Consider the following 24036-nt stretch of genomic DNA (forward strand, 5'->3'; position numbering starts at 1 on the left):
AGGGAACCATAGGAGCCACATATCTCCGCAACAACGACCTATGGAACACATTATGGATGGCGAAAGAAGCTGGAAGGTCCAAACGAAATGACACAGGATTAAGAATTTCAGAAATCTTATAAGGACCAATGAAACGAGGCTTAAACTTAGGAGACGAAACCTTCATAGGAACATAACGAGACGACAACCAAACCAAATCCCCAACACGAAGTCGGGGACCAACACAGCGACGGCGGTTAGCGAAACGTTGAGCCTTCTCCTGGGACAATGTCAAATTGTCCACCACATGAGTTCAAATTTGCTGCAATCTGTCCACCACAGAATCCACACCAGGACAGTCCGAAGACTCAACCTGCCCTGAAGAAAAACGAGGATGGAAACCAGAATTACAGAAAAAAGGCGAAACCAAAGTGGCCGAGCTGGCCCGATTATTAAGGGCGAACTCAGCCAAAGGCAAGAAGGACACCCAATCATCCTGATCAGCAGAAACAAAACATCTCAGATATGTTTCCAAAGTCTGATTGGTTCGTTCGGTTTGGCCATTTGTCTGAGGATGGAAAGCTGAAGAAAAAGACAAATCAATGCCCATCCTGGCACAAAAGGACCGCCAAAACCTTGAAACAAACTGGGAACCTCTGTCCGACACGATGTTCTCCGGAATGCCATGCAAACGAACCACATGCTGGAAAAATAATGGAACCAAATCAGAGGAGGAAGGCAATTTAGGCAAAGGTACCAAATGGACCATCTTAGAGAAGCGATCACAAACCACCCAGATGACCGACATCCTTTGAGAGACAGGGAGATCTGAAATAAAAGCCATGGAAATATGCGTCCAGGGCCTTTTCGGGACCGGCAAGGGCAAAAGCAACCCACTGGCACGAGAACAGCAGGGCTTAGCCCGAGCACAAGTCCCACAGGACTGCACAAAAGAACGCACATCCCGTGACAAAGAAGGCCACCAAAAGGATCTAGCCACCGAATCTCTGGTACCAAAGATTCCAGGATGACCAGCCAACACCGAACAATGAACCTCAGAGATAACTCTACTAGTCCATCTATCAGGGACAAACAGTTTCTCCGCTGGACAACGGTCAGGTCTATCAGCCTGAAACTTCTGCAGCACCCGCCGCAAATCAGGGGAGATGGCAGACAAAATTACCCCCTCTTTGAGAATACCAGCCGGCTCAGGAACTCCCGGAGAATCAGGCACAAAACTCCTTGAAAGGGCATCAGCCTTCACATTCTTAGAACCTGGAAGGTACGAAACCACAAAATCGAAGCGGGAGAAAAACAGCGACCATCGAGCCTGTCTAGGATTCAACCGCTTGGCAGACTCGAGATAAGTCAGATTCTTGTGATCCGTCAAGACCACGCGATGCTTGGCTCCTTCAAGCCAATGTCGCCACTCCTCGAACGCCCACTTCATAGCCAACAACTCTCGATTGCCCACATCATAATTGCGCTCAGCAGGCGAAAACTTTCTAGAAAAGAAAGCACATGGTTTCATCACCGAGCCATCAGAACTTCTTTGAGACAAGACAGCCCCTGCTCCAATCTCACAAGCATCCACCTCGACTTGAAACGGAAGCGAAACATCTGGCTGACACAACACAGGGGCAGAAGAAAAACGACGCTTCAACTCCTGAAAAGCCTCAACGGCAGCAGAGGACCAATTGACCACATCCGCACCTTTCTTGGTCAAATCAGTCAATGGTTTAACTACACTAGAAAAATTAGCGATGAAGCGACGGTAAAAATTAACAAAGCCCAGGAATTTCTGAAGGCTCTTCACAGAAGTAGGCTGAGTCCAATCATAAATGGCCTGAACTTTAACAGGATCCATCTCGATAGTAGAAGGGGAAAAATGAAGCCCAAAAATGAAACCTTCTGAACTCCAAAGAGACATTTAGACCCCTTCACAAACAAGGAATTAGCACGAAGGACCTGGAACACCATTCTGACTTGCTTCACATGAGACTCCCAATCGTCTGAAAAGACCAAAATATCATCCAAATATACAATCATGAATCTATCCAGGTACTCTCGGAAGATGTCATGCATAAAGGACTGAAACACAGATGGAGCATTAGAAAGCCCGAATGGCATCACCAGGTACTCAAAATGGCCCTCGGGCGTATTAAATGCTGTTTTCCATTCATCGCCCTGTTTAATACACACAAGATTATACGCCCCTCGAAGATCTATCTTGGTGAATCAACTAGACCCCTTAATCCGAGCAAACAAATCAGACAGTAGCGGCAAAGGGTACTGAAATTTGACAGTGATTTTATTGAGAAGGCGGTAATCTATACAAGGTCTCAGAGAACCATCCTTCTTGGCCACAAAAAAGAACCCTGCTCCCAACGGTGACGAGGATGGGCGAATATGCCCTTTCTCCAAGGACTCCTTTATATAACTCCGCATAGCGGCGTGTTCTGGCACAGACAAGTTGAACAGTCGGCCCTTTGGAAACTTACTACCAGGAATCAAATTAATAGCACAATCGCAATCCCTATGAGGAGGTAGGGCACTGGATTTGGGCTCATCAAATACATCCCGGTAATCTGACAAGAACTCAGGGACTTCAGTAGGGTGGGAAGACGAAATTGACAACAATGGGACATCACCATGTACCCCTTGACAACCCCAACTGGATACAGCCATTGATTTCCAATCCAATACTGGATTATGGACCTGTAGCCATGGCAAACCCAAAACGACCACATCATGCAGATTATGCAACACTAAAAAGCGAATATCCTCCTGATGCGCAGGAGCCATGCACATGGTCAATTGAGTCCAGTACTGAGGCTTATTCTTGGCCAAAGGCGTAGCATTAATTCCTCTCAATGGAATAGGATACTGCAAGGGCTCCAAGAAAAAACCACAGCGCCTGCAAACTCCAAGTCCATCAAATTCAGGGCAGCGCCTGAATCCACAAATGCCATAACAGAATAGGACGACAAAGAGCAAATCAGAGTAACGGACAAAAGAAATTTTGGCTGTATCGTACCAATGGTGGCAGACCTAGCGAACCGCTTAGTGCGCTTAGGACAATCAGAGATAGCATGAATGGAGTCACCGCAGTAAAAACACAGCCCATTCCGACATCTGTATTCTTGCCGTTCAGCTCTGGTCAAGGTACTATCACATTGCATGGGCTCAGGCCTCTGCTCAGAAGATACCGCCAAATGGTGCACAGTTTTGCGCTCACGTAAGCGTCGATCGATCTGAATGGCCAAGGACATACACTCATTCAGACCAGCAGGCGTGGGGAATCCCACCATAACATCCTTGAGGGCTTCAGAAAGACCCTTTCTGAAAATTGCCGCCAGCGCACACTCATTCCACTGAGTAAGCACGGACCACTTTCTAAACTTCTGACAATATACCTCCGCTTCATCCTGACCCTGACACAAAGCCAGCAAGATTTTCTCAGCCTGATCCACTGAATTTGGTTCATCATAAAGCAATCCAAGCGCCAGAAAAAACGCATCTACATTACGCAATGCAGGATCTCCTGGCGCAAGGGAAAATGCCCAGTCTTGAGGGTCGCCACGTAGCAAAGAAATAATAATTTTTACTTGCTGAATGGGGTCACCAGAGGAGCGGGGTTTCAAAGCAAAAAACAGTCTACAATTATTTTTGAAATTCAGGAACTTAGATCTATCCCCAGAAAACAAATCAGGAATTGGAATTCTGGGTTCCAACATCGGGTTCTGAACTTCATAATCTTGAATGCCTTGTACCCTTGCAGTGAGTTGATCCACACAAGAGGACAGACCTTGAATGTCCATATCTACACCTGTGTCCTGAACCACCCAGAGATTTAGGGGAAAAGAAAAACAAAACACGCTGCAGAGGAAAAAAAAAAATGGTCTCAGAACTTCTCTTATCCCTCTATTGAGATGCATTAACACTTTACTGGCCAGCTGTACTGTTATGATGACCTGGTGGTTAGAAGCACCCAGAATGACCTGATGAGCAAACTAGTAATACAGGACTAGCTCTGGGAAGTGGGAGCTCTGCTGACCGCAACCACTAATCCTATCACAACACACTAGAAATAGCCGTGGAGCGTACCTGACTCTGCCTAGACGCCTCTTCACAGCCTAAGAGCTAACTACCCCTGAAGATAGAAAACAAAGCCTAACTTGCCTCAGAGAAATTCCCCAAAGAAATAGGCAGCCCCCGACACATATTGACTGTGAGTTAAGATGGAAGTCACAAACACAGGAATGAAACAGGTTTCAGCAAAGGAGGCTAGATTTAACTAAACAGACTGAGGATAGGAAAGGTATCTTTGCGGTCAGCACAAAAATCTACAAAAACCACGCAGAGTGTGCAAAAGAGACCCCCGCACCGACTCACGATGCGGAGGTGCCACTCTGCATCCCAGAGCTTCCAGCTAGCAAAGCAAAATCATGATAGCAAGCTGGACAAGAAAACAGAGATAAACAAATAAACTAGCAGGGACTTAACTTCTGATGGAGTAGACAGGTCAACTGAAAGATCCAAGAGAGATCAGAACCAGTACTAGGACATTGACAGCTGGCATCAAGTAACGATCTGAGTGGAGTTAAATAGAGCAGCCAGCCAGGACTAAACGAGGTCAGCTGAGGAAGGAACCTCAGAACCAGCAGCTCCACTCACAGCCACCAGAGGGAGTCTATGGACAGAACTCGCCGAAGTACCATTCATGACCACAGGAGGGAGTTCGAGAACAGAATTCACAACAGTCAGGGTTTACATAGGTGTTTACTGGATATATATTGTAGCACTATAATGGGCTCAGCCTATCTCTACATGCAGTGGGTACAGAAAGTATTCAGGCCCCTTTAAATTTTTCACTCTTTGTTTCAATGCAGCCATTTGGTAAATTCAAAAAAGTTTGCACAGAGTTTGCTAAAAAACCCATGACGGACTCCCAGATTATGAGAAATAAGATTCTCTGGTCTGATGAGATGAAGATAGACCTTTTTGGTGATAATTCTAAGAGGTATGTGTGGAGAAAACCAGGCACTGCTCATCACCTGCTCAATACAATCCAAACAGTGAAACGTGGAGGCAGCATCATGCTATGGGATGTTTTTCAGCTGCAGGGACAGGACGACTGGTTGCCATTGAAGGAAACATGAATGCGGCCAAGTACAGAGATATCCTGGATGAAAACCTCTTCCAGAGTGCTCTGGACCTCAGGCTTGGCCGAAGGTTCACCTTCCAACCAGACAATGACCCTAAGCACACAGCTAAAATAACAAAGGAGCGGCTTCAGAACAACTCCGTGACCATTCTTGACTGGCCCAGCCAGAGTCCTGATCTAAACCCGATGGAGCATCTCTGGAGAGACCTGAAAATGGCGTCCACCAACGTTCACCATCCAAACTGACGGAACTGGAGAGGATCTGCAAGGAAGAATGGCCGAGGATCCCCAAATCCAGGGGTGAAAAACTTGTTGCGTCCTTCCCTAGAAGACTCATGGCTGTACTAGCTCAAAAGGTGCTTCTACTTAATACTGAGCAAAGGGGCTGAAGACTTATGGCCATGTGATAGTTCAGTTTTTCTTTTTTATTAAATTTGCAAACATTTCTACATTTCTATTTTTTTTCAGTCAAGATGGGGTGCAGAGTGGACATTAATGAGAAAAAATGAACCTTTTTTGAATTTACCAAATTGCTGCAATGAAACAAAGAGTGAAAAATTTAAAGGGGTCTGCATACTTTCCGTACCCACTGTATGTGCTGGTATTAGCATACATACATCTCATTCGCTAAAGTTAACACTATCCATACCCAGGTTTAGGGTCTAGGTGTGGCTCTACTTCTTTCTTTCACTATTCTATGTCATCTCTAAGTCCGGTTAGACAAATGCACGTAGGGATGCACGTACAATAACCAAAATAGAGATAGGATACATTATAATAATCTTTATAATAATCTTTATTTTTCCTGCTCTCACATTACGCAGACATTGCTCTGCTACATGCAAACTACTCACACGGCTCTGCTACATGTATATTACACATGTAAGATTTCCAAGCTTGGTAGTCGAAGGCGAGCTTCTGTTTCCATTCATTCGGCATCCTACAGACATCATGTGTCACGGTGCCCTGCTATGTGTGAGGGGCATCACACCTACTTCTGGCCTGCAGGCCTTTTCTTCTTCTGAGTCCAGGAATCCCTCTTCTCGACCTCGGGCACCAAACAATCCAGGAGACAGGAGGAGGTTCATAAGAACAACTGTTGTGAATTTGGATTCTGGGCTCCCCCGGTGGCCGCTTGTGGAATTGGACTTGTCATCCTCTTTCTTGTTTCACCTGGTTCCATCAGTAGTGGGTGTCGCTATTTAAGCTCATTTCTCTGGTGGTTTCTTGCCGGTCAACAATGTTATCTGATGCCTCTCAGTGCTTGTTCCTGCTTCTGACAACTACTAGATAAGTTGGACTTTTGTCCATGTTTCATTTTGCCTATTTGTTCCAGTTCACAGCTGAAGTTTTGTTACTGTGTCTGGAAAGCTCTCGTTGATCAGGGATTGCTACTCTGGCGTTATGAGTTAATGCCAGAGTTTAAGGTAATCTCTGGATGTTGTTTTGTTAGTGTTTTTCTGCTGACCATGAAAGTATACTATCTGTCTTCTGCTATCTAGTAAGCGGACCTCAAATTTGCTAAGACTATTTTCCTGCTGCGTTTGTTGTTTCATCTGAACTCACCGTCATTATATGTGGGGGGCTACTGTCTTCTTTGGAATATTTCTCTAGAGGTGAGCCAGGTCTTATATTTCCCTCTGCTAGCTATTTAGGTCTTAGGCCAGAGCTGGGCATCTAGCAATAAATAGGAAATGCTACCTGGCTATTTCTAGTTGCGCGGCAGGCTTAGTTCATGGTCAGTATAGTTCCATCTTCCGAGAGCTTGTCCCTCTATAGGCTTGCTATGATCTCTGCCTGCAGAGATCATGACAGTTTGACCGGCCAATAAAGTGTTAAAGACCCAGGTTGAGAAAGGAGAGTTATAAGAAGTCTGCTGGAATTTTTTTTTTTTTTTTTTTTTTTTTCCTCCAGTTTGCCTTGCTGCAGTCTTTTTTCTCTCTCTCCTCCTAATCTCTGTATGGCTCTGTGTGCACCTGACAATAATGGATCTTCAGAGTGTAACTGCGGGTTTGAATAATCTCATCACGAAAGTACAAAATTTACAAGATTTTGTGGTACATGCTCCAGTATCTGAGCCGAGAATTCCTTTGCCGGAGTTCTTCACAGGGAATAGAGCTAGCTTCCAGAATTTCCGAAATAATTGTAAGCTTTATTTGTCCCTGAAGTCTCGTTCAGCTGGAGACCCTGCTCAGCAGGTTAGGATTGTGATTTCCTTGCTCAGGGGTGACCCTCAAGATTGGGCCTTCTCATTGCCAGCAGGGGATCCTGCGTTGCGCGATGTGGATGCGTTTTTTCTGGCCTTGGGCTTGCTTTATGAGGAACCTCATTTGGAACTTCAGGCAGAAAAAACTTTGATGGCACTATCTCAGGGGCAAGACGAAGCTGAGGTTTACTGCCAAAAATTCCGTAAATGGTCTGTGCTTACTCAGTGGAATGAGTGCGCCTTGGCGGCAACTTTCAGAGAAGGTCTCTCTGATGCCGTTAAGGATGTTATGGTGGGGTTCCCTGTGCCTGCAGGTCTGAATGAGTCCATGACAATGGCTATTCAGATTGATAGGCGTCTGCGGGAGCGCAAACCGGTGCACCATCTGGCGGTGTCTATGGAAAAGACGCCAGAAAGTATGCAGTGTGATAGAATTCTGTCCAGGAGCGAGCGACAGAATTTTAGACGGAAGAATGGATTGTGCTTCTATTGTGGGGATTCTACTCATGTTATATCAGCATGCTCTAGGCGTACAAAGAAGCTTGATAAGTCTGTTTCCATTGGCACCATTCAGTCTAAGTTTATTTTGTCTGTAACCCTGATTTGCTCTTTGTCATCCATTGCCACGGACGCCTATGTTGACTCTGGCGCCGCTCTGAGTCTTATGGATTGGTCCTTTGCCAATCGTTGTGGTTTTGATTTAGAGCCTTTGGAGACTCTTATTCCTCTGAAGGGGATTGACTCCACCCCATTGGCTAATAATAAACCACAATACTGGACACAAGTAACCATGCGTATCAATCCGGATCACCAGGAGATTATTCGTTTCCTGGTGCTGTATAATTTACATGACGATTTGGTACTGGGATTGCCATGGTTGCAGTCTCACAATCCAGTCTTGGACTGGAGAGCAATGTCTGTGTTGAGCTGGGGATGTAAGGGTATTCATGGGGACTTACCTTTGGTTTCTATTTCGTCGTCCATTCCCTCTGAAGTCCCTGAGTTCCTCTCTGATTATCAAGACGTCTTTGACGAACCCAAGCTTGGGTCGTTACCTCCGCACCGTGAGTGCGATTGTGCCATAGATTTGATACCGGGTTGCAAATATCCAAAGGGTCGTTTGTTTAATCTGTCTGTGCCGGAACATGCTGCTATGCGGGAATATATAAAGGAGTCTTTGGAAAAGGGACATATTCGTCCATCTTCTTCTCCCTTGGGAGCTGGGTTTTTCTTTGTCTCAAAAAAGGACGGCTCTTTGAGACCATGTATTGATTATCGGCTTCTGAATAAGATCACTGTTAAGTACCAATACCCATTGCCATTGCTTACTGATTTGTTTGCTCGTATAGAGGGTGCTAAGTGGTTCTCTAAAATTGATCTTCGTGGGGCGTATAATTTGGTGCGGATCAGGCAGGGGGATGAGTGGAAGACCGCATTTAATACGCCCGAGGGCCACTTTGAGTATTTGGTCATGCCTTTTGGTCTTTCTAATGCCCCTTCAGTTTTCCAGTCTTTTATGCATGATATTTTCCGCGATTTTCTGGATAAATTTATGATAATATATCTGGATGATATTCTGATTTTTTCTGATGACTGGGACTCTCATGTCCAGCAGGTCAGGAGAGTTTTTCAGGTTCTGCGGTCTAATTCTTTATGTGTGAAGGGGTCTAAGTGCGTTTTTGGGGTCCAGAAAATTTCCTTTTTGGGGTATATTTTTTCTCCCTCTTCCATTGAGATGGATCCCGTCAAGGTGCAAGCTATTTGTGACTGGACTCAGCCCTCCTCTCTTAAGGGTCTTCAGAGATTTTTGGGCTTTGCCAACTTTTACCGCCGATTTATTGCTGGTTTTTCGGATGTCGTTAAACCACTGACTGATTTGACCAGACATGGCGCTGATGTTGCTAATTGGTCCCCTCATGCTGTAGAGGCCTTTCAGGAGCTTAAGCACCGTTTTGCCTCTGCCCCTGTGTTACGTCAGCCTGATGTGAATCTGCCTTTTCAGGTTGAGGTTGACGCTTCGGAGATCGGAGCTGGGGCAGTGTTGTCGCAGAAAGGTTCCGACTGCTCCGTCATTAGGCCTTGTGCCTTCTTTTCTCGCAAATTTTCGCCCGCAGAGCGGAATTATGATGTTGGGAATAGGGAGCTTTTGGCCATGAAGTGGGCGTTTGAGGAGTGGCGCCATTGGCTAGAGGGGGCTAAGCATCAGGTGGTGGTATTGACTGACCACAAAAATTTGATTTATCTTGAGACTGCCAGGCGCCTGAATCCTAGACAGGCGCGCTGGTCTTTATTTTTTTCTCGCTTTAATTTTGTGGTGTCATACCTACCGGGTTCTAAGAATGTTAAGGCAGATGCCCTTTCTAGGAGTTTTGACCCGGACTCTCCTGGTAATGCTGAACCCACAGGTATCCTTAGGGAGGGAGTAATTTTGTCGGCCGTTTCTCCTGATCTGCGGCGGTCCTTGCAAGAGTTTCAGGCGGATAGACCGGATCGTTGTCCGCCTGATAGACTGTTTGTTCCGGATGATTGGACCAGTAGAGTCATCTCTGAGGTACATTCTTCTGCATTGGCAGGTCATCCCGGAATTTTTGGTACCAGGGATTTGGTGGCAAGATCCTTCTGGTGGCCTTCCCTGTCACTAGATGTGCGAGTCTTTGTGCAGTCATGTGACATTTGTGCTCGGGCCAAGTCTTGTAGTTCTCGGGCTAGCGGACTGCTGTTGCCCTTGCCTATTCCTAAGAGGCCTTGGACACACATCTCGATGGATTTTATTTCAGATCTGCCTGTTTCCCAGAAGATGTCTGTCATCTGGGTGGTCTGTGACCGTTTCTCTAAAATGGTCCATTTGGTTCCTCTGCCCAAGTTGCCTTCTTCTTCTGAGTTGGTTCCTCTGTTTTTTCAGAATGTTGTCCGATTGCACGGTATTCCTGAGAATATTGTTTCTGACAGAGGTACCCAATTTGTGTCTAGATTTTGGCGGGCATTCTGTGCTAGGATGGGCATAGATTTGTCTTTTTCATCTGCTTTTCACCCTCAGACTAATGGCCAGACCGAGCGGACTAATCAGACCCTGGAGACATATCTGAGGTGTTTTGTCTCTGCTGACCAGGATGATTGGGTTGCTTTTTTGCCATTGGCAGAGTTCGCCCTCAATAATCGGGCCAGCTCTTCCACCTTGGTGTCCCCGTTTTTCTGTAATTCGGGGTTTCACCCTCGATTTTCCTCCGGTCAGGTGGAATCCTCGGATTGTCCTGGAGTGGATGCGGTGGTGGAGAGATTGCATCACATCTGGGGGCAGGTTATGGACAATTTGAAGTTGTCCCAGGAGAAGACTCAGCGTTTTGCCAACCGTCATCGTCGTGTTGGTTCTCGGCTTTGTGTTGGAGATTTGGTGTGGTTGTCTTCTCGTTTTGTCCCTATGAGGGTCTCTTCTCCTAAGTTTAAACCTCGGTTCATCGGCCCTTATAGAATATTGGAGATTCTTAATCCTGTTTCTTTCCGTTTGGACCTCCCTGCGTCCTTTTCCATTCATAACGTTTTTCATCGGTCGTTATTGCGCAGGTATGAGGTACCTGTTGTACCTTCAGTTGAGCCTCCTGCTCCGGTGTTGGTTGAGGGTGAGTTGGAGTACGTTGTGGAGAAAATTTTGGACTCTCGTGTTTCCAGACGGAGACTCCAGTATCTGGTCAACTGGAAGGGTTACGGCCAGGAGGATAATTCTTGGGTCAATGCATCTGATGTTCATGCTTCTGATCTTGTTCGTGCCTTCCATAGGGCTCATCCTGGTCGCCCTGGTGGATCTGGTGAGGGTTCGGTGCCCCCTCCTTGAGGGGGGGGTACTGTTGTGAATTTGGATTCTGGGCTCCCCCGGTGGCCGCTTGTGGAATTGGACTTGTCATCCTCTTTCTTGTTTCACCTGGTTCCATCAGTAGTGGGTGTCGCTATTTAAGCTCATTTCTCTGGTGGTTTCTTGCCGGTCAACAATGTTATCTGATGCCTCTCAGTGCTTGTTCCTGCTTCTGACAACTACTAGATAAGTTGGACTTTTGTCCATGTTTCATTTTGCCTATTTGTTCCAGTTCACAGCTGAAGTTTTGTTACTGTGTCTGGAAAGCTCTCGTTGATCAGGGATTGCTACTCTGGCGTTATGAGTTAATGCCAGAGTTTAAGGTAATCTCTGGATGTTGTTTTGTTAGTGTTTTTCTGCTGACCATGAAAGTATACTATCTGTCTTCTGCTATCTAGTAAGCGGACCTCAAATTTGCTAAGACTATTTTCCTGCTGCGTTTGTTGTTTCATCTGAACTCACCGTCATTATATGTGGGGGGCTACTGTCTTCTTTGGAATATTTCTCTAGAGGTGAGCCAGGTCTTATATTTCCCTCTGCTAGCTATTTAGGTCTTAGGCCAGAGCTGGGCATCTAGCAATAAATAGGAAATGCTACCTGGCTATTTCTAGTTGCGCGGCAGGCTTAGTTCATGGTCAGTATAGTTCCATCTTCCGAGAGCTTGTCCCTCTATAGGCTTGCTATGATCTCTGCCTGCAGAGATCATGACAAACAGCCAAACGTTTACGTGGTGAATAGCAGTCTGTTGTCAGGGTTGCAGGAACTGAATACAACTTCAGCCCTAGCTTCTGTATCGGTAGAATATCCCGCTCACTGGCTTTCCTAGCCCTCGAGAGTCTTCTTCACCACGAGCAGTATATTCAGATTTCAATACCTTATGCCCCATGTACTGTAGTCTTGAGTCCATCTTTCCCTTCACGGGCTGAGTGTGCTCTAGGCCCCGACATTCATCTCAATGTTGCCCCAGGCCATTTAGATGGAATCACACGGAAGAGTATTTTCAGCAATCAACTGCCCCGAGTATTAGGCTAGGTTCACATTGTGTTAGTGCAGTCCGTTCAACGCATGCGTTAAACGGACTGCGTTAACGCAAGTGCCGAAAAAGATCGCGTTATGCTTCATCTGTGCTAGCGGTGGCGGACCCGAAAACGCTGCAGACCGCGTCTGAGGGTCCGTCACAGAATGACGGCACATCGCTAACGCATGCCGATTATGATATGCGTTAGCGATGCGCTACATAATGGCAGCTAATGGGTGCGCTAACGCATCCGTTCCATAGAGTTAGTGCCGCTATGTAACGGATGCCGTCAGCACATTGCCATTAACGCAATGTGAACCCAGCCTTAGGCCCACACTGTCCCTAGCAGCCTATTGTGTCATGAATCCCAATGGCTAGGGATAGCACAGGACAAGCAAGGTACAAATATATAACGGACGAGCTCTAGGGTGATGGAACCTGGGCTGACCGCTGCCCTACGCCTGACAAACGCAACTAGAGATAGCCAGGGAGCGTGCCTACGTTGGTTCTAGACGCCACGCACCAGCCTAAGAGCTAACTAGTACTGCAGAGAAAATAAAGACCTCACTTGCCTCCAGAGGAACGACCCCCAAAAGGTATAGTTGCCCCCCACATGTATTGACGGTGAAATGAGAGGAAGGCACACACATAGAGATGATATATATAGGTTTAGCAAATTGAGGCCCGCTGTAAACTAGAAAGCAGAACGATACAAAAGGGGACTGAGCGGTCAGCAAAAAACCCTAATCAAAAAAACCATCCTGAGATTACAAGAACCCATGTGCCAACTCATGGCACATGGGGAGAACCTCAGTCCACTAGAGCTACCAGCTAGCATAGAGACATAATAAGCAAGCTGGACAAAAAAACCAAACAACTGAAAATCAGCACTTAGCTTATCCTGAAAGATCTGGGAGCAGGTAGGCAGGAACAAAACAGAGCACATCTGAATACATTGATAGCCGGCAAGGAAATGACAGAAAGGCCAGGTAAAATAGGAAACACCCAGCCTCTGATGGACAGGTGGAAACCAAAGGCCGCAACCCACCAAAGTCACCCAGTACCAGCAGTAACCACCAGAGGGAGCCCACAAACAGAATCCACAACAGTACCCCCCCCTTGAGGAGGGGTCACCGAACCCTCACGAGAACCCCCAGGGCGATCAGGGTGAGCTCTATGGAAGGCGCGGACCAAATCAGTCGCATGAACATCGGAGGCGACCACCCAAGAATTATCCTCCTGACCATAACCCTTCCACTTAACCAAATACTGGAGTTTGCGTCTGGAAACACGAGAATCCAAGATCTTCTCAACAACATACTCCAATTCTCCCTCCACCAGCACCGGAGCAGGAGGCTCAACCGAAGGAACAACGGGCACCTCATACCTCCGCAACAACGACCGATGGAACACATTATGAATAGCAAACGATGCTGGGAGATCCAAACGAAAAGATACAGGGTTAAGAATCTCCGAGATCTTATAAGGACCGATGAACCGAGGCTTGAACTTAGGAGAAGAGACCCTCATAGGGACAAAACGAGAAGACAACCACACCAAATCCCCAACAAGAAGTCGGGGACCCACGCGGCGACGGCGATTAGCAAACTGCTGAGTCTTCTCCTGAGATAACTTCAAATTGTCCACCACCTGATTCCAAATTTGATGTAGCCTGTCCACCACCACGTCCACTCCAGGACAATCCGAAGACACCACCTGACCAGAGGAAAAACGAGGATGAAACCCCGAATTACAAAAAAAAGGAGAGACCAACATGGCAGAACTAGCCCGATTATTAAGAGCAAATTCGGCCAGTGGCAAAAAAGCAACCCAGTCATCTTGGTCAGCAGAAACAAAACACCTCAAATAAGTTTCCAAGGTCTGATTAGTTCGCTCCGTCTGGCCATTCGTCTGAGGATGGAATGCAGACGAGAAAGACAAATCAATGCCCATCTTGGCACAAAATGTCCGCCAAAATCTAGACACAAACTGGGATCCCCTGTCAGAAACGATATTCTCCGGAATCCCATGCAAACGAACCACGTTCTGAAAAAATAAAGGGACCAACTCAGAGGAGGAAGGCAACTTAGGCAAGGGCACCAAATGAACCATCTTAGAAAAGCGGTCACACACAACCCAGATAACGGACATTTTCTGTGAAACCGGGAGATCAGAAATAAAATCCATGGAAATGTGCGTCCAAGGCCTCTTCGGGATGGGCAAGGATAACAACAACCCACTGGCCCGAGAACAGCAAGGCTTAGCTCGAGCACACACTTCACAAGACTGCACAAAGGTACGCACATCCCTAGACAAGGAAGGCCACCAAAAAGACCTGGCCACCAAGTCTCTAGTACCAAATATTCCAGGATGACCAGCCAACACAGAAGAATGGACCTCGGAGATGACTCTACTGGTCCAATCATCCGGAACAAACAGTCTTTCTGGTGGACAACGATCCGGTTTATCCACCTGAAACTCCTGCAATGCACGTCGCAAGTCTGGGGATACGGCGGACAATATTACCCCATCCCTAAGGATACCAGTAGGCCCAGAGTCTCCAGGAGAGTCAGGCACAAAACTCCTGGAAAGAGCATCTGCCTTCACATTCTTTGAACCTGGCAGGTATGAAACCACGAAATTGAAACGAGAAAAAAACAACGACCAACGAGCCTGTCTAGGATTCAAACGCCTGGCAGACTCAAGGTAAATGAGATTCTTGTGATCAGTCAAGACCACCACACAATGTTTAGCACCCTCAAGCCAATGACGCCACTCCTCAAATGCCCACTTCATGGCCAAAAGCTCCCGATTACCCACATCATAATTGCGCTCGGCGGGCGAGAATTTTCTAGAGAAGAATGCACATGGCTTCATCACCGAGCCATCAGAACTTCTCTGTGACAAAACCGCCCCCGCTCCAATCTCGGAAGCATCAACCTCAACCTGAAAAGGAAGTGAAACATCTGGTTGACACAACACAGGAGCAGAAGAAAACCGGCGCTTAAGTTCCTGAAAGGCCCCCACAGCCGCAGGAGACCAATTAGCAACATCAGCACCCTTTTTAGTCAAATCAGTCAAAGGTTTAACAATACTGGAAAAATTTGCAATGAACCGACGATAAAAATTAGCAAACCCCAAGAACTTCTGTAGGCTCTTAACAGATGTAGGTTGTGTCCAGTCACAAATTGCCTGAACCTTGACGGGATCCATCTCAATAGTAGAAGGAGAAAAAATGTACCCCAAAAAAGAAATCTTCTGGACTCCGAAGAGACACTTTGAGCCCTTCACAAACAGAGAATTGGCCCGCAGAACCTGAAACACCTTCCTGACCTGTAGAACATGAGACTCCCAGTCATCAGAAAACACCAAAATATCATCCAAATACACAATCATAAACTTATCCAGATATTAACGGAAAATATTGTGCATAAAGGACTGAAAGACTGACGGAGCATTGGAGAGTCCAAAAGGCATTACCAAATACTCAAAATGGCCCTCAGGCGTATTAAATGCGGTTTTCCACTCATCACCTTGTTTTATCCGCACCAGATTATACGCACCGCGAAGATCTATCTTAGTGAACCACCTAGCCCCCTTAATGCGAGCAAACAAGTCAGTCAATAATGGCAATGGATACTGATATTTGACTGTAATCTTATTCAGAAGGCGATAATCTATACAAGGCCTCAGGGAACCATCTTTTTTTGCCACGAAAAAAAAACCTGCTCCCAGAGGGGACGAAGATGGACGAATATGTCCCTTTTCCAAGGACTCCTTAATACAATTCCGCATAGCAGTATGCTCTGGCAGTGACAGATTAAATAAACGACCCTTAGGGAACTTACTGCCAGGAATCAATTCTATAGCACAGTCACAATCTCTATGAGGAGGGAGCGAATTGAGCTTAGGCTCCTCAAAAACATCCCTATAGTCAGACAAAAACTCAGGGATCTCCGAAGGAGTAGATGAAGCGATAGAAATCGGAGGTGCATCATCATGAACCCCCTGACATCCCCAGCTTAACACAGACATTGTTTTCCAGTCCAGGACAGGATTATGAGTTTGTAACCATGGCAGACCCAGCACTAGTACATCATGTAAATTATACAGTACAAGGAAGCGAATCACCTCCTGATGAACGGGAGTCATGCGCATGGTCACTTGTGTCCAATACTGCGGTTTATTCATAGCCAATGGTGTAGAGTCAATTCCCTTCAGAGGAATAGGGACTTCCAGAGGCTCCAGACTAAAACCGCAGCGTTTAGCAAATGAACAATCCATAAGACTCAGGGCAGCGCCCGAATCCACATAGGCATCAACGGAAATGGAAGACAGTGAAAAAATCAGAGTCACAGACAAAATGAACTTAGGCTGCAGAGTACCAATGGCAAAAGATTTATCAAGCTTTTTTGTGCGTTTAGAGCATGCTGATATAACATGAGCTGAATCACCACAATAAAAACACAATCCATTTTTCCGCCTATAATTTTGCCGTTCACTTCTGGACTGAATTCTATCACATTGCATAGTCTCAGGTGCCTGTTCAGAAGACACCGCCAACTGGTGCACGGGTTTGCGCTCCCGCAAACGCCGATCAATCTGTATGGCCATAGCCATAGACTCATTCAGACCTGTAGGCATAGGGAACCCCACCATAATATCCTTAATGGCCTCAGAAAGACCATTTCTGAAGTTTGCAGCCAAGGCGCACTCATTCCACTGAGTAAGCACCGACCATTTCCGAAATTTTTGACAATATATTTCCGCTTCATCATGCCCCTGAGAGAGGGCTAACAAAGCCTTTTCAGCCTGAATCTCCAGGTTGGGTTCCTCATAGAGCAATCCCAATGCCAGAAAAAACGCATCCACACTGAGCAACGCAGGATCCCCTGGTGCCAATGCAAATGCCCAATTCTGAGGGTCGCCCCGTAGGAACGATATAACAATCCTGACCTGTTGAGCAGGGTCTCCAGAGGAGCGAGATTTTAAAGAAAGAAACAATTTACAATTGTTCCTGAAATTCAGGAAGGTAGATCTATCTCCAGAGAAGAACTCTGGAATAGGAATTCTAGGTTCAGACATGGGAGTGTGAACAACAAAATCCTGTATGTTTTGAACTTTTGCCGCGAGATTACTCAGGCTGGAAGCCAAACTCTGGACATCCATGTTAAACAGCTAAGATCAGAGCCATTCAAGGGTTAAGAGGAGGTAAGAAGCAGCTAGACAGCAATTAAGGGCTAGGCAGCAAAACTCTGAAGGGAAAAAAAAAAAAAATTTCCCTTAAACACTTCTATTTCTCCTGCTTCAGCCCAAACAATTAACACTTTGTGGGCCGGCTATACTGTCATGAATCCCAATGGCTAGGGATAGCACAGGACAAGCAAGGTACAAATATATAACGGACGAGCTCTAGGGTGATGGAACCTGGGCTGACCGCTGCCCTACGCCTGACAAACGCAACTAGAGATAGCCAGGGAGCGTGCCTACGTTGGTTCTAGACGCCACGCACCAGCCTAAGAGCTAACTAGTACTGCAGAGAAAATAAAGACCTCACTTGCCTCCAGAGGAACGACCCCCAAAAGGTATAGTTGCCCCCCACATGTATTGACGGTGAAATGAGAGGAAGGCACACACATAGAGATGATATATATAGGTTTAGCAAATTGAGGCCCGCTGTAAACTAGAAAGCAGAACGATACAAAAGGGGACTGAGCGGTCAGCAAAAAACCCTAATCAAAAAAACCATCCTGAGATTACAAGAACCCATGTGCCAACTCATGGCACATGGGGAGAACCTCAGTCCACTAGAGCTACCAGCTAGCATAGAGACATAATAAGCAAGCTGGACAAAAAAACCAAACAACTGAAAATCAGCACTTAGCTTATCCTGAAAGATCTGGGAGCAGGTAGGCAGGAACAAAACAGAGCACATCTGAATACATTGATAGCCGGCAAGGGAATGACAGAAAGGCCAGGTAAAATAGGAAACACCCAGCCTCTGATGGACAGGTGGAAACCAAAGGCCGCAACCCACCAAAGTCACCCAGTACCAGCAGTAACCACCAGAGGGAGCCCACAAACAGAATCCACAACACTATTGTCCCAGGCCTGTTACTTCACTCACTGCTGACCCACACTGACTGCACCTTCTACCAACTCTCAGTTCTCTCTCCCAAACTGGGGAGGCCATTACAGTTAACTCTCAGCTGACTGCAGCCCCAGTGGTATCATCAATTCATAACATACATGAAATGTATTAAACCCCTGGAGTGTCAGGGAGCAGTCCATCAGCCCCACCACTGCAACACACAGCTCCGCTTCATGCACATTACACTCACGGCTCCGCACACATTACACACACGGCTCCGCTCCGCACACATTACACACACGGCTCCACTCCACACACAGCTCCACACACATTACACACACGGCTCCGCTCACATTCCACACACGGCTCCGCTCCGCACATTACACACACAGCTCCACTCCGCACACATTACACACACGGCTCCGCTCCGCACACATTACACACACGGCTCCGCTCCGCACACATTACACACATGGCTCCGCTCCGCACACATTACACACACAGCTCCGCACACATTCCACACACGGCTCCACTCCGCACACATTACACACACGGCTCCGCTCCGCACACATTACACACACTGCTCCGCTCCGCACACATGACACACACGGCTCCGCTCCGCACACATTACACACACGGCTTTGCTCCGCACACATTACACACGGCTCCTCTCTGCACACATTACACACACGGCTCCGCTCCGCACACATTACACACACTGCTCCGCACACATTACACACACGGCTCCGCTCCGCACACATTACACACACTGCTCCGCTCCGCACACATTACACACGGCTCCGCTCCGCTCCGCACACATTACACACACGGCTCCGCTCCGCACACATTACACACACTGCTCCGCTCCGCACACATTACACACACGGCTCCGCTCCGCACACATTACACACACTGCTCCGCTCCGCACACATTACACACGGCTCCGCTCCGCTCCGCACACATTACACACACGGCTCCGCTCCGCACACATTACACACACTGCTCCGCTCCGCACACATTACACACGGCTCCGCTCCGCTCCGCACACATTACACACACGGCTCCGCTCCGCACACATTACACACACGGCTCCGCTCCGCACACATTACACACACGGCTCCGCTCCGCACACATTACACACACAGCTCCTCTCCGCACACATTACACACACGGCTCCGCTCCGCACACATTACACACACTGCTCTGCTCCGCACACATTACACACACGGCTCCGCTCCGCACACATTACACACGCGGCTCCGCTCCGCACACATTACACACATGGCTCCGCTCCGCACACATTACAGACACGGCTCCGCTCCGCACACATTACACACACGGCTCTGCTCCGCACACATTACAGACACGGCTCCGCTCCGCACACATTACACACACGGCTCCGCTCCGCACACATTACACACACGGCTCCGCTCCGCACACATTACACACAAGGCTCCGCTCCGCACACATTACACACACGGCTCAGCTCCGCACACATTACACACACGGCTCCGCTCCGCACACATTACACACACGGCTCCGCTCCGCACACATTACACACACGGCTCCGCACACATTACACACACGGCTCCTCTCCGCACACATTACACACACGGCTCCGCTCCGCACACATTACACACACGGCTCCGCTCCGCACACATTACACACACGGCTCTGCTCCGCACATTACACACACGGCTCCGCTCCGCACACATTACACACACGGCTCCGCTCCGCACACATTACACACACGGCTCCGCTCCCCACACACTACACACACGGCTCCGCTCCATCCTCCTCTATGATACTAGACATCATCCAGCACAGCAGAGCCCTGCAGACACTGAGAACCCTGGAGCACCGCCCCTGATCATGTGACTCCTCCCCATGTGACTGATCACATGACGGTGACGTCACACAGGTCCTGTCCGCACAGCGCACACTGCGGGGCCGCTCTGCAGGTGGAGGTAGGTGTGTGCTGTGTCTCCTCACCCCGATCTACAGGGAGTTGCCCCATTTGCACTACACATGGGGGAGAGAGTGACAGACCCCGCACTACACATGGAGGAGAGAGAGTGACAGACCCTGCACTACACATGGAGGAGAGAGAGCGACAGACCCTGCACTACACATGGGGGAGAGAGTGACAGACCCTGCACTACACATGGGGGAGAGAGTGACAGACCCCGCACTACACATGGGACAGAGAGAGAGTGACAGACCCTGCACTACACATGGGGGAGAGAGAGAGTGACAGACCCTGCACTACACATGGGGGAGAGAGAGAGTGACACACCCTGCACTACACATGGAGGAGAGAGTGACAGACCCTGCACTACACATGGGGGAGAGAGAGAGTGACAGACCCCGCACTACACATGGAGGAGAGAGAGTGACAGACCCTGCACTACACATGGGGGAGAGAGTGACAGACCCTGCACTACACATGGGGGAGAGAGAGAGTGACAGACCCCGCACTACACATGGAGGAGAGAGAGTGACAGACCCTGCACTACACATGGGGGAGAGAGTGACAGACCCTGCACTACACATGGGGGAGAGAGAGAGTGACAGACCCTGCACTACACATGGAGGAGAGAGAGTGACAGACCCTGCACTACACATGGGGGAGAGAGAGAGTGACAGACCCTGCACTACACATGGAGGAGAGATAGTGACAGACCCTGCACTACACATGGGGGAGAGAGTGACAGACCCTGCACTACACATGGGGGAGAGAGAGAGTGACAGACCCCGCACTACACATGGAGGAGAGAGAGCGACAGACCCTGCACTACACATGGGGGAGAGAGTGACAGACCCTGCACTACACATGGAGGAGAGAGAGTGACAGACCCTGCACTACACATGGGGGAGAGAGAGAGCGACAGACCCTGCACTACACATGGAGGAGAGAGAGCGACAGACCCTGCACTACACATGGGGGAGAGAGTGACAGACCCTGCACTACACATGGAGGAGAGAGAGTGACAGACCCTGCACTACACATGGGGGAGAGAGAGAGTGACAGACCCTGCACTACACATGGAGGAGAGATAGTGACAGACCCTGCACTACACATGGGGGAGAGAGTGACAGACCCTGCACTACACATGGGACAGAGAGAGTGACAGACCCTGCACTACACATGGAGGAGAGAGAGCGACAGACCCTGCACTACACATGGGGGAGAGAGTGACAGACCCTGCACTACACATGGAGGAGAGAGAGTGACAGACCCTGCACTACACATGGGGGAGAGAGAGTGACAGACCCTGCACTACACATGGGGGAGAGAGTGACAGACCCTGCACTACACATGGAGGAGAGAGAGTGACAGACCCCGCACTACACATGGAGGAGAGAGAGCGACAGACCCTGCACTACACATGGAGGAGAGAGAGTGACAGACCCTGCACTACACATGGGACAGAGAGAGTGACAGACCCTGCAGTACACATGGAGGAGAGAGAGTGACAGACCCTGCACTACACATGGGGGAGAGAGAGTGACAGACCCCGCACTACACATGGAGGAGAGAGAGCGACAGACCCTGCACTACACATGGAGGAGAGAGAGTGACAGACCCTGCACTACACATGGAGGAGAGAGAGCGACAGACCCTGCACTACACATGGGGGAGAGAGTGACAGACCCTGCACTACACATGGAGGAGAGAGAGTGACAGACCCCGCACTACACATGGAGGAGAGAGAGCGACAGACCCTGCACTACACATGGAGGAGAGAGAGTGACAGACCCTGCACTACACATGGGACAGAGAGAGTGACAGACCCTGCAGTACACATGGAGGAGAGAGAGTGACAGACCCTGCACTACACATGGGGGAGAGAGAGTGACAGACCCCGCACTACACATGGAGGAGAGAGAGCGACAGACCCTGCACTACACATGGAGGAGAGAGAGTGACAGACCCTGCACTACACATGGAGGAGAGAGAGCGACAGACCCTGCACTACACATGGGGGAGAGAGTGACAGACCCTACACTACATACTGAGGAGAGTGACAGACCCTGCACTACACATGGGGGAGAGAAAGTTACAGACCCCACACTACACATGGGGGAGAGAGAGCGACAGACCCTGCACTACACATGGGGAGAGAGCGACAGACCCCGCACTACACATGGGGGAGAGTGACAGACCCTGCACTACACATGGGGGAGAGAGAGTGACAGACCTTGCACTACACATGGAGGAGAGATAGTGACAGACCCCACACTACACATGGGGGAGAGAGAGAGTGACAGACCCCGCACTACACATGGAGGAGAGAGAGTGACAGACCCCGCACTACACATGGAGGAGAGAGAGTGACAGACCCCGCACTACACATGGAGGAGAGTGTTGTGAATTCTGCTCTTGGGTTCCCTCCGGTGGTTGTTGGTGGTAATGCAGTTGTCTCTGGGTTGTAAATCCTGGGCAGGTGTTCCTGCTGATTTCAGCTCTGCTGGGATATTTAGGTGTGCAGGATCCATTAGCCCTTGCCAGTTGTCCATTGTTCTTGGAGGGTTTATATCTCTGTCTGGCTCCTTCTGCACTGCTGCCAATTCAGCCAAGATAAGTGTCTGTTTATTTTTCTGCAGCACACTGGCAGTGTGCTTTACTATTCAGTACAGTTCATTGTTTTTTCTTGTCCAGCTTAGACTTGTTTGAATTTTTTCAGTCATGCTGGATTCTCTGGAGATGCAGATATACATTCTATGTCTTTAGTTAGATGTGGAATTTTTGTATTTTCTGCTGTGGATATTTTTAGGGTTTTAATACTGACCGCTTAGTATTCTGTCCTATCCTTTTCTATTTAGCTAGAGGTGCCTCTTTTGCTAAATCCTGTTTTCTGCCTGTGTGTGTCTTTACTCTAATATTCACAGTCAATATATGTGGGGGGCTGCCTATCCTTTGTGGTTTCTGCTCTGAGGCAAGATAGAATTCCCATTTCCATCTATAGGGTTATTTAGTCCTCCGGCTGTGTCGAGGTGTCTAGGATGTGTTAGGTACACTGTTATGATACGGTGACCTTGGAGCCGCATGAGACTTTCTCTGGAATAGGTGGTACCTGTACTGAACGCAAACCCTAAAATGACACCGCAACTAGAAGTAGCCGTGGGGTGTGCCTAACACGTCCTAGACACCTCGACACAGCCGGAGGACTAAATACCCCTATAGATGGAAATGGGAATTCTATCTTGCCTCAGAGCAGAACCCCAAAGGATAGGCAGCCCCCCACAAATATTGACTGTGAATATAAGAGTAAAGACACACACAGGCAGAAAGACAGGATTTAGCAAAAGAGGCACTTCTAGCTAAATAGAAAAGGATAGGACAGAATTCTAAGCGGTCAGTATTAAAACCCTAAAAATATCCACAGCAGATAATACAAAAATTCTACATCTAACTAAAGACATAGAAAGTATATCTGCATCTCCAGAGAATCCAGCATGACTGAAAAATCCAAACAAAGTCTAAGCTGGACAAAAACACAATAAATTGCACTGAATTGAAAAGCACACTGAATGTGTGCTACAGAGACAAAAAACCAGACACTTATCTTAGTTGAATTGACAGCAGGGCATGAGGAGCCAGAGAGAGATGCAATCCCTCCAAGAACCATGGACAACTGGCAAGGACTAATGAATCCTGCACACCTAAATACATAGTAGAGCTGCAATCAGCAGAAGCACCTGCCCTGGCTTACAACCCAGAGAC

At 48.1% G+C, this 24036-nt stretch overlaps 2 protein-coding genes across 4 annotated transcripts in view; both read left to right on the plus strand.

Moving 5' to 3' along the window:
- LOC143802809 (uncharacterized) overlaps positions 1–24036 on the plus strand; it is a 410869-nt gene that overhangs the window by 23424 nt on the left and 363409 nt on the right. The gene's annotated exons all lie outside the window — the stretch shown is intronic.
- Positions 20220–24036, plus strand: part of LOC143802783 (uncharacterized) — a 143146-nt gene continuing 139329 nt past the window's right edge. Inside the window, exon 1 of the mRNA XM_077281356.1 lies at positions 20220–20275. The gene's annotated coding sequence lies outside the window, so the exon portion shown is untranslated. The remainder of the gene's footprint in view (positions 20276–24036) is intronic.

This window comes from Ranitomeya variabilis, chromosome 1 (assembly GCF_051348905.1).
Source record: "Ranitomeya variabilis isolate aRanVar5 chromosome 1, aRanVar5.hap1, whole genome shotgun sequence".
Classification (NCBI taxonomy): Eukaryota; Metazoa; Chordata; class Amphibia; order Anura; family Dendrobatidae; genus Ranitomeya; species Ranitomeya variabilis.